The 12,079-nt window shown below is 40.4% G+C and overlaps 1 long non-coding RNA gene across 2 annotated transcripts in view; it reads right to left on the bottom strand.

Moving 5' to 3' along the window:
• The window catches only part of LOC140707344 (uncharacterized), a 109,651-nt gene extending 98,248 nt beyond the window's left edge, over positions 1-11,403 (bottom strand). Inside the window, exon 1 of one of the 2 annotated variants that reach the window (XR_012087326.2) lies at positions 11,258-11,403. This is a non-coding gene — a long non-coding RNA (uncharacterized LOC140707344). The remainder of the gene's footprint in view (positions 1-11,257) is intronic. The other variant, XR_013536661.1, reaches the window with a different exon arrangement.
• Between the last annotated feature and the right edge of the window lie 676 nt (positions 11,404-12,079).

Here is a 12,079-nt window from a genome sequence, read left to right as displayed (position 1 = left end):
ACAGTCAGCCTGCAGACATCAGCAGGATACCTGGCTTCTCTAAGCCCCAAATAAAACAAACAATAAAAGATACAGTACAGTCATTACTCTTCGTAACAGCAGTGAGAGCATTTTACCCTTATTGTTTGATTTGCAACCCACACTAAGAGCCCGGAGACTATCTCATATCCCACAGTCACAAAATAGTTTCCTGTGCTTAACATGCAAAAAAAAAAACTTGGTTTAAATACTTTAGATTCCACTTGATTATTATTCTAGTTACAAGAGGGAAACTCTGTTTAGACTTTGCTGCTGTACTTTCAATTTCATCCAAGTCCAGGTTTCCAAATTCACAAATCAGCTGAAATTCATCTCTCTCTTGTTTCAGTTTCTTATAAATTTAGCACAAATGTCGATTTTTAAGCTTGTTAAAATGAAATGAACACTCCCCCTATTTCTCATAAAGTCCCATTGTGCCTCAGCAGAATCTGATACATGTTTCCTTTGCTGTAAGTTCTCTGTCTCAACTGGATACACACATAAGCATAGGATTGTAGACTGCTTGCAAGAAAACCCCATTGAACACACGGGATTTATATAGGACTGCACTGCGAGTGCCTTATTTCTAAAACGAGAGCTCCTTTCTCTGTTCCTTAGAAATACGGAGGCAGCAGCACCTGCGAATGTGTACTAAAAAGAAAATGAAATGGTGTTCTGCAGGAAGGATAATGGAACTGTGGTGAAAGGAGGATTTCTACGAACAGAAAATTGCCAACCAGACTTCCTGCCATGGAACTCATTGTTGCCTCATTTCCTCCTGCCTATGAGCAGTGGGGTAATGGTCCCAGGGATTTCAGGATCACAGCAGGGACTCTGACATCATCTGCCATCCCTCTCGGGCATCCTCGTTCCCTCTGAGCTTAGTTGTGATCCTCACAGTAGCTGAGATCCTAACAGTGTAATATTTTTCCACATCACGTTTAATAAACAGAGCTAAGTGGAAATCAAAACCAAACAAGACTGTTCCAGAAAACACAAAAATGCTAACTAAGAAGTAATGCAAGTCATTTGCTTTGCACTACAGCTCAGCAAAAGGCCGGGCATATTGGCTGCAACAGAGTATGTAGTATACAGTGATCTCCTCTGAGCGCTCCATACAGGCCCTGTGGTCGACATATCAAGAGAAACTCTTCAATTTCATTGAGGGATTCAGCTTTCACCCACCTTTTCCTCTTGCACCAGAAACTCAGTGTATATTGCGTATTAGTTTCTGTTTTTCCTTTCCTCAGTTAAAAAGGCAGACCATCATTTTAACCATATTAATGCCAAATAGAATACAAAGGGTATGCTGAGGTGCCATTCCATTTTAGGAGTGAACAGTGGCTCTTTGCTCTGCCCCCCAAGTCGAACAAATACCTTTGGTTCAGGATGCTTTTGCACACTTGCCTGAAGACAGTGCACATGCCAGTAAGAAATATTGGTCTTTTTAACCACACATTTATAATAATGGCCATTTATTATTTCCTATATTTGACCTGGATATCCAAAGACACAACTTCTTCCATACAAAGCTTCTAAAACATTGAGGTCAAACGTACTGCTCGGTGGCCCATCACTATTATGGGCACGGCAGTAAAGCACAAGTGTTGGGGCTTTCTCTGTGGTGGCCCCGAATGGTAAAACATTCTTCCAGGGAAAATACGTCAGAATCCGTGTGTATCCACTTTGCAACTAACTCTTCACATTTCAGCAGGGTCTTTAAATTCCCTATTTGTATTCATAATAATTTGTAATTTATAAAAGCTGGCTTTTCTTTTGTTCTTGACATTTTAATATGTCTATTTTGTATTTGTTTGCTCTGTCTTACAGCTCCCTTGTTCTCATCAGCAGCTCAAAGCCCATGCAGCAAAGTGCAATCCACCATTAGGAGCTAAAATCTTCTTCCCTACCACAGTTATGGGTCATGTGTGTTTGTTTCAATAAGTATATCAATAACCTTTAGGATCTTAGATATAAAACGTTCAGATGGAAATGTATCAGACACAGTCCTTAGAGATTTCTGTTTTTTTTAAAATTGGAGCTGTAAATCAAAAGGTGCAAATATCCCTTACCAGTTTAACCAAAATATACTGTATAATGTCCCATGAGGAAAAGCTGAATTTGGCATGTGTAGCCTGGGGAAAGAAGGCTGAGAGTCAATATAGTATTTCATCTTCAAGTATTTTAAGGTTGTCATGTGGAAGATGAAGCACCTCAAGAGGACAGGGCCAGAAGTAATGGATTGAAGTTTAAAAAGAAAGGACGTTTCAACTAAACATCAGAAAGAACTTCCAAAGAGTGAGAGCCATTTTGTGATGGAATCTACTGCCTTGAAGGATGGTGGAGATTTTTAAACAAGTTAGATGTCTGAGCAGAAGTTTGAGGGATGTGGTGGTGCTGTGGGTTAAACCACAGAAGCCTCTGTGCTGCAAGCTCAGAAGTCCAGCAGTCATAAGATCGAATCCACACAACAGAGTGAGCTCCTGTCGCTTGCCCCAGCTCCTGCCATCCTAACAGTTTGAAAGCATGCAAATGCAAGTAAATAAATAGGTACCACCATGGTGGGAAGGTAATGGTGTTCTGTGTCTAGTCACGCTGGCCATGGAAACTATCTATGGACAAAACGCTGGCTCTACAGCTTGGAAATGGGGATGAGCACTGCACCCTAGAGTCGGACACGACTGGACCAAATGTCAAGGAGAACCTTTACCCTTACCTAAATGGCCACCTATCAGGGGAATTTTCAAAGTGTGGTTTTCCTGCACCAGCATGAGGCTGGACTTAATTATTCATTGGATCCCTTCCAGCTCTACAATTCTACAACTGTATGATTCTAAGATTTTCAGAAAGTCTTGTGCTCATATAAGCTAATGCCTTTTGTTGCTGCTGCAGAAGAGATGGAAATGAATCTGGATTGTTGGATCATGCTGGATCATCATGCCGGCACCACAGGTGCCATGAGGTCCCGTCCCTCACACACACACCCGGCCAGATTTCTCCACTCACCAGATGGTGTGTGCTCTGCTCCTCTTCCTCTTTGGACATTTCACCAGTTCTGGCAGGAGCACAGAGTTCCCTTTTCTGCCTCCTCCAGCAACTGCCCATTCAGACAAGGAGGCAGGGCAAGGATTGCTCCAGCACTGCCTTTGAATGGGCAGCTTCTGGAGGAGGTGGAGAAAGGAAGTCCATGCACCTGCCACAACTGGTGAAAAGATTGAAGAGGAGGAGGAGTGGAATGTGTGCCAGCTGGTGAGTGGGGGGATCTAGTTGGGGGAGCATGGGACCACACGACATCTAAGATGGTGGTATGACAATCCAGCACAATCCAATGATCCGGATTAGTGCTTATCTCTAAACTGGGCCAGAATTCAGTTGCTGTAGTAGCCCTATCCAATCAATTGCTGAAGAATGTGTCCCACCAACTGAATGGAACTGCTCGAAATTACCCAGAGATCTGCCAGTAGCTCCAGATGCTATATCTACCTTCTCTGCACCACACTCTTCACTTCATTATGACTTTCAACCACACCAGAAGCTGGGAATCTAGATAGCAGATCTGCATTACACTGATGCCATTATAGTTAAAGCCTGAAATGCCTTTTTGAAATGAACTGTTATTTCAGCTTTTACCAATATTGTTTTGGCTACTCTGCCCCTTAGGATCATTGTTCACACGTTATGAAAATAATGATTCCAATTCAGTGACACATGAAAGGGAAAACATGCTTTTAACCACAAAGGAGACTTCTGCTGGGGAATCACAGTTGTGCAAGCATGTTGCACACCTGCATCTCCCTTCAAAGTGCCCTCCAGATTGACCCATGTTTGATGTATTGCAACCCCCAGTGTTCTGAACTCTACTTTTCTGAATCATACAAGTTTTCCATTAATTTCTTTCGAGCAGAGGAGAAACCTGGAGACATTTATCTATGATTTTTTGAGTGCATTTAAATGAACTAGTGACATTTTGTCATTAAAAATACCTCATATTTGTTGCAACAATATCCAAGCTTTCTCTACTGGACTTCAATAGAAATAAACGTATTATACTTGATTGCCCTGTCTGTCAATGTTATTTGAGAGTGAGGTTATTCAGTACAAAATATATCATTGCCTTTATCTAAATAAATATTGCCAGTGTTCTTCATGATAAATGCCAAGAAGTGAGAATTTAAAAAATAACAACATTAAACCCCAAGATCCATCCAGCTTGAAGTAAATGCATGTGAGAACAGGGAGGATGTGCAAATTAGATGACAACATGTAGCAATTTTGCAAATAAATCACAAAAACAACAATGTGAGATTACTCAGAATAAAGTTTTGCTGTTGTGTTCAGCTTTGCTTACTTCCATGTAAGTATACATAGGACTATAAACTTAAAATGCAATTGTAAGCACATTTATTAAATCTCCTTGATTAGCCATGCTGGCTCAAGAACTCAGTGGTTTTAGATTTCTGGCTGTGGAATCAAAAGTTGGGACTTTGTTTCCTCACTGTACCTTCTGGGGGTAGAGCCAACTTATGTGGCCTTGGGCAAGCTGCACAGTTCCAGGATGGAAATGGTAAACCGCTTTTGAGTATTCCCGATCTAGAAAACCCTGAAAAGGGTCTCCATAACTCAAAATTGACTTGGTGGCACATGATGATGATGATGATTGCTTAGTCACTGTTTCTCTCAAAAACTTTAGCCAATTGCCTGGTGGCCAGCGTTCCCTGCTGAAGGAGAATGGATTATTACCAAGCTTGACAGATGTCCTAATATTTCTGGAAACCATGGAGAAGAAATCCTGCCAAAAACAGAGGCATCTATCATTGCCTTTCTTTCAAAATGTACAGAAAAGTGTTCATCCCAGACATTGCATATTATGCTGAGCACCTTCTGGAGATGCTCAGCAAACAAGCATGTGTACTAGGCAGGATGTCAAAGTCTGGCTCTCTTTCAGCTTGGTTAATTACAAGAGGTTAAGCAGGCACTTAGCATTCTGTCCCTCATAATTATCTGAGGTTTGAATCCAAGGTTAGTGCTCATTTTTGCAAATGGAGTTGAAATGTACCTTGCTGTCTTCGTATAACATTTAATGGGGGAAGAAACCTTTGCAGCAACTTGTAAGTGATGTAGGTAATGTGACACTTATCTTCTGAAGCAACCCTAAGGGAAATACCATCACATACCAGTACCACCAAAACCACCACATCCAGTCTACCAGCAAACAGGCACTCTCTCTTTTCTTCGTGCTACTTTGTTAGTATTACTATCACATAAACCATCAAGGTTGTATTCACCAACCTATTCACAAACATAATGCCTACTATCACTTGCTGGTGATGCCCTTCAGGAGCTTTCATCAGCAAAACAGGAAAGTCACCATGTACAAGAACAAATGGACAGTAATCTGACTTTCATGGTAGAAATTTACTGACACCAATCCAGGAAACATTTCAATCTCCTGAACATTCCATCTCTGAACTCAGGGTCACTATACTTAACAAGGCCATTTCAAGAGGGCAATTGGAATTCATTTCAACACTGAGTTATATTTCACAGGGTTTCAACAAGGATTGTGGGCTATATTTTGTCACTACAAAAACAAGGCTTTCCTATTTGCAGTATTATCTTTATGTGTTTAGCAAAGATCTCCCTTATTTATAGTTTTCCCCTTAGTCTGAGGAAGAAAGATGCATATAAGCATATAAAATGCATATAAGCATTTGTGCCACAAACAATCAGCCTGGAAAAAATTATGCTTTGCCTGTATAACTGAATCCCAATTTTTTTAGTTTAACATGTGGTGGACTCTCCCCCAGTGAACTTCAGAAGACAGATAGAAATCAGAAATCAGGCTTAAAATAACCCTTCACTCTTTCCCTGTATTATTTTGGCTACCCAAGTTAGACTAGTTGAATGGATGCTAAACCAAATAAAGTGTTAAACATCCTATCTTAAGAAAAGGTCTGGAGTCTTTACCTCTGACCACTAACCAGGGTCCTTAACTTCAATTAAAGCATGTCTAGAAGATACTGCCTTCCGCAGCGGCTGTAACACTAAATGAGCAAGGGATTTTTATTTTATTTTTTATTTTATTTTTTTACAAAATGTGCCTGCTCTTGTCATGTTTGGCTGGTATTTACCAATATTTGTTGATGCTTCTTTCACGGCTGACATCAGCATGCTGTTCACTTACTTAACAAGCACCATTTCCCAAAGAACAAAGATTTCTGGATTTCTGAAAACTTGACAGCTGGTAAAGGAAGTAGCAAATGGGACCAAATGTTGTGCCATTATTGCAAGTGTTACGTATTCGCTTCCTGTTTCAGGCTTTGTGCTGGTACTTGATCTTTTCTCACCTTGTCCACAAAGAGTCATCCAGTTATTAGGATCTGCCCTGGTCATTCTTCAGATGTTAGATGGGGCTTTTCTGTGGTTCCTACTGAACTAGACAATGCTGTTCCCAACCACATGCATGCCTGACACCTTCATTAATAATATAATTATGTGCTATCAAGTCGATTCTGACTTATGGAAATTCCTTTCCATGGTTTTCTAAGTAGAGAACACATAGAAGTGTTCTACTATTCCCTTTTTCTGAGGGGTGTCCTGGGACTGCGTAGCTCGCTGGCTCTTCTCCCAGGAGGTACACTGGGAAACAAACTCCTGACCTCTTGCAGCTAAATATCCAACTGACTGAGCTATCCAGCCAGCTGGCACCTTCATTACTACTTTTTAATTACCAGACAGACTATCCATTTTCTTTTTCTCTACCCCCAGCCCCATCACAGTCATTCAAAGGAATTTAATTTGCTTTCTGTTTTATTTTGTGTGCTTGTTTTAAGAGCTTCAGGTGTGTAAACTTAACTGCTTTTATTCCGCTGCCTATTTCTGATTTTATTGTGGAAATTTTTATTACATTGTTCTAGTGCTTTTATTTTATGGCTTTGGTATGAAGTGAGAACTTCAGAACTCCCGATTTTGGCTTTTAAAATCATGATAAAGGAGCTCGGTTAACTCGGGCTAAAGTAAGATTTCCTGCCACCTGAGGTAAGCCAGCACATATTTTCCCAGCTGTCATCCCTATGTCCTCACCTCTTCTCCTCCCAACTTCACCCTCCCCCAGTACAGCATGCAGAGGCAGCTATGAGCATCTCCTCCTCCTCTTCTTCTAGACCATTGTTTCCAAACCTTGGGTCCCCAGGGGTCCCCAGCTCCCAAAAATCCTGGCCAGCATAGCTAGTGTTGAAGTCTTCTGGGAGTCCAGAAGACAAAGTTGGGAAACACTGTTCTAGACTCTCCCTCATTTAGTCCCAGAAGTACAACCATGTTACCCTACAATGGCAGGTTCAAAGGAAGATCACCAGTGATATACTGGGGAAGCAGAGAAGATGGTCTCATGACCTCAGAAAGTCCTGAAGCACCAAATGCAGCAGCAAATGCTTTTATAAAATTCAAGATGAAATGATTAAACAAGCTTTCACAGTTGTTAATGCAAAACAAACAAACAAAAACCCTCAATTGGGGTGGTGCAGGCACTCCTACCCATGTCGAGGGACCGTCTACTCATTTCTGAGAAATGGTCCTATATTATAACTCACTAGTCAATGCTTGGAATGTGACACCAGCCTACAACATTACTTCAGCACTCTCTCTTCAATAGAGGATGGGGGAGCTGTTCTGCCATCCCCCTAATGTGCCACCTGAGCTCCATAGCAAGGTTTTCCCTGTGGTGTGGGAAAGATCAGTTTTGCTAACTAATCTCCTCTATTCAGCACTGGTTCGGTCTCATCTAGAGTACTGAGTCTAGTTCAGAGGAGGACAACAAAGATGATCAGTGGGGCTGGAAACCAAGCCTTATGATGAAAAATTAAAAGAATGGTACATGTTAAGTCTTGAGAAAAGAAGACCAAGGAGAGATATGATAGCATATTTCAAATACTTGAAAGGAGTATACAGAGGAGGCGATAGATCTGTTCCTGATCATCCCAAAGTGCAGGACACACAACAATGGGCTCAAGCTACAGGAAACCTGATTTAGGCTAAATATCATGGGGGGGGGGAACCTTCTTCACTGTTAGCAGTTGACAATGTACTCAGTGACCTTGGGAGGTTGTGAGTGCTCCAATGCTGGAGGCATTCAAGAGAAATTTAGGCAACTACCTGGCAGATGTGCTTTGATTTAGATTCCTGCACTGAGCAGGAGGTTGGACTTGATGGCCTCACAGGTCCTTCCAACTCAATTATTCTACGATTCTATGATTTAAGGGCTATGTAAAAGAAGAGCAGCCTCATATTTTATTTGGGGAACTGAACGTTCTACACTTTGAGTGATAATATTTTAAATTTATGAAACTTAGCAGCAATGGCCTTTCAACTGGCATTAACAAAGGAACACACAGGGTTTTGGTCCTGGCAAGTCACATAACTAAGCTTCAAGTTAAATCCTTCCTACTTAGAGAGTTCTTTTCACATCTTTGTTTCCTGAAAACCTGCCATATGAGAGACATTCCTGGACATATGTTTCCAGCTTTGTCAAATGTTGACAAATAGCATATAATTCTTCCCTTCAACATTAACAAATATAGATACTACAGAGTTACATCACATTTCATTGAGGCCTTCAGGAACCAAATAATGTGATCAGTGGATGAAATTTTCACCAATTTCTAGCTGCACTAAAAAAAAAAGAGTGTGTGAGAGAGCCCACTATTTTTCCTACAATAAAGTAATAAAAGTTTTACTATCACTTCAGGCTACTAAAAACAGTCCTTTATATGCCAAGCAGATCAAGTGCGAGCAAAGAACAGATAAAACAAGATTTATCAGAAGTCCAACGACTTTTACTCCAAAATATCTTAACAAAAGAAATTAAAAATAAGCAAAAAGCTATCCTTAAATCAGAGTGGAAAGACTGGGCCCCTTCATAGCAAGACAGGAAAACAATCTTCTCTCCCCAACACCCATCATCCATGTGGGTAACAGTGGGGTAATAGTGGCTGTCCAAGTGTTTCATCCTCCAACCCCTATTAGCCCTGCCCTGAGTCAAGAAACAATGTTTTTGTTGTGTGCCATCAAGTCGCTTCCAACTTATGTGGACCCTAAGGGTTTTCAAGACAGTTGAGGTATTCAAGGAGTGATTTAATATTGCCATCACTCAGTGAGTTTCCATGGCCAGGTGAAGATTTGAATGCAGGCCTCCTAAATCCTAGTCCAACACTCTACCCACAACACTAGTGGTCCCCAACCTTGGGCCTCCAGATGTTCTTGGACTTCAACTCCCAGAAATACTGGCCAGCAGAGGTGGTGGTGAAGGCTTCTGGGAATTGTAGTCCAAGAACATCTGGAGGCCCAAGGTTGGGGACCACTGCACTACACCATACCAGCTCTCAGTACTCAACAGAGAAGGCTTATGAGAGTTGTGACGCTAAAACAAAGGGAGCACCACTACTCCTGCAGATTGTTACTGAATTCCTATCATAGTATAAATCAACAACAAATGTCTTAAGGCACATGAGAAAGTGTGGGAACACTGTATTAATGGAATCAGTACATTACACAACAACCTTCTCGTTCTTTTTTGAGTTTCTAAGTTGTCTTGCATGAATGCATATTAATCACCCTTTTCCAGTCCAGCTCATTGTATTTCTCCTGGGGCACAGATGCATTTCAGTACCTGACAGTTTCTTCAGAGTTTTAGAGCACTGCCCCACCACAAGGTAATCCTTTGCGTAATCAGGCTACACATTACATGGACATGCCACTGGACACACAACTCGTGCACCGAGTTCTTCCCAGTCAATCACAAGGTTTAGATAAAAGAAACATCACCCACCATCATCTGATGTTATTATGATAAGAAATGCCCCACCTGCAATAGCAGCTGGTGAGGCATTTCCTACTAAGTTGAGATCAAGTGACATACAGAGTGTGAGTTCTGAATCTACAAAAAAGCATTACCATGTTCAGCTGCATGGACCACCACGACATCACTCAGAACAGGATGTACAGTCCCAGCTGGAACAAGCCTTTACAAGGTACATTTTGAAAGCAGAAGCATCAAATGGTGGACATTCTTCAGCAGTGTAAGGATACGCACACACAGTATATTTAATCCAGAACGTTTCTGTCGCTTCTGCTGCAGCTGTGCCACCCAGGCATCATACCTAGCCCTTCTATTACTGACTGCATCTCACGAGAGCTTGGAAACATTGCTTTAAAGCTATGTTACAACATTTGTTAGTAATGTGTTAATCAACCAAATCTAGATAGCTCAAAGTTGTGTCCTACTTCAGGAGCATTAAAATGAAGTCGTCCTAAACATTCATATTCAAGCACTTTCTGCTTTGATCCAGGACATGACCTTAGACAGATCATTAATTATTAAAGAAAAATCCCATTAATTGTATATCTCCATTTTCTCAGGATTTTTTTTAACAAAAAATTCATCTCATGTTAATATCCAGCCTCCATATGAATTTTAAAGAAATGACTACCATACCACATGCTGGAAACACTACTCCAGAGAAAGCATATACATCTTAATCTTAAACACCACTATTTTATATATACATTTTCTCAGATACAAGTCCATTCTGTTTAAAGTAAGTGGTTTTATAATAACTTCCTAACATCTCTCCCTTGATCTGTTTAGTTTACATTTTAAAATTCTTCAATATTCTATTAGCTTAAATGCATATCCTACAATTTTTTAATTCCTATAGATCAATCCCTTGCTTTGAGAACATTTCCCTCAGCCATACTAATACTGTATTTTCCTTCCACGTGTAAAAGATCAGCAATTTGTTCTTTTCTTCAAAACTACCCTTTATTTTCTAAAGTAATCTATTTTGCATAGTCTATGTTTTCTCAGTTTCTCTTGCACCAGCTTAAACTGAGACCTTTTAAAAGCAATGCTTAAAGTTTAAATGCTAAATGCAGAAGATACGTACACTGCTTTTTCTATGTTTCACACTATTCAGTAGCCTTCTCTTCACAAGTAACAATTAAAATCTAGCAGTAACAACAAATTTAAAAGGTTAGCATTAACATTTTGTTCATCACTAGGATTCTCACACAATTATGGCTTCTTCTCAGGGTTAGAAACAAAGGATAGCATATTCTTAACTTGTGTTTGCTAAAAGAAAGAAATGAAACATTGCTATAACACCACCGATTAAGACAGAAGCAGCAGAAGCAAAAAAAAAAATTAAGACACTCTCTGTGAAATGCTTCTTGCCTGGAAACTGACCTTTTCAAGTTTGCTCCAGTAGCATTTTACCAGCTTCTAATTACTGTTCAATATTCTTCCTTTCCTACCACCACATGAATAATACTAATAATAAAAGAAGCCAACAGCCATCACAGCTGATTTAGAGATTCAAATTCTTTACTGTCGCAATGGAGATGGTTTTTAAAAAGGCAGCATGCCAGTCATGAGGTCTTACTAGACTGTTGGTAAAGCCCTGACCACAGCAGGACGGAAAACGGATCAACAATGCAAAAAGCTGACAAAGAAAATCACGACAACGAGAGCTATTCACCACTTTGCAGTTTGTGGGGCTTTTGTTATGAAATTGTGCTGCCTAACTGAATTTCACCTTCTATTGTTAGAGGAAAAATCTAGATTTTCGTTCCGAGGCCAGCCATCGGTACAGAAACCAACCTCTTCCCCTGTACAAGCACATGCGCCTTTTCACATTTGGAAAATCTTCTCCAGTTTAAAGATCATTAATGCTGTTTCTCCTTAGGGACAAAACCTTCTGTACAAAGGGACAGCTGCAGGGGCATAATATATACTTTAAAACAAAAGGCCAGGAAAAAAGGGGGAGGGGGAGGAATGAGAAGAAATAGATGTGGATTTTAGAAGTAAAAGGCTCAGCTCTCAAAGGGTAGCTACTCTAACGCGGCTCATTACCATCATTTCCAGATTGCTATTTTTAACTTGAAAACTCGAAGTATGCTCATAATATCACTTTGAAAATAAAAACTCTCAGCAAGTGCTAATTGCCTTGCCTTTATATACATAAAACCTGTGCAAGTTCTGGAATTAGATTTAAGCTCATTGCGAGGT

Source organism: Pogona vitticeps, chromosome 5, assembly GCF_051106095.1.
Source record: "Pogona vitticeps strain Pit_001003342236 chromosome 5, PviZW2.1, whole genome shotgun sequence".
Classification (NCBI taxonomy): domain Eukaryota; kingdom Metazoa; phylum Chordata; class Lepidosauria; order Squamata; family Agamidae; genus Pogona; species Pogona vitticeps.
This window is presented reverse-complemented; position numbering and strand designations above follow the sequence as displayed.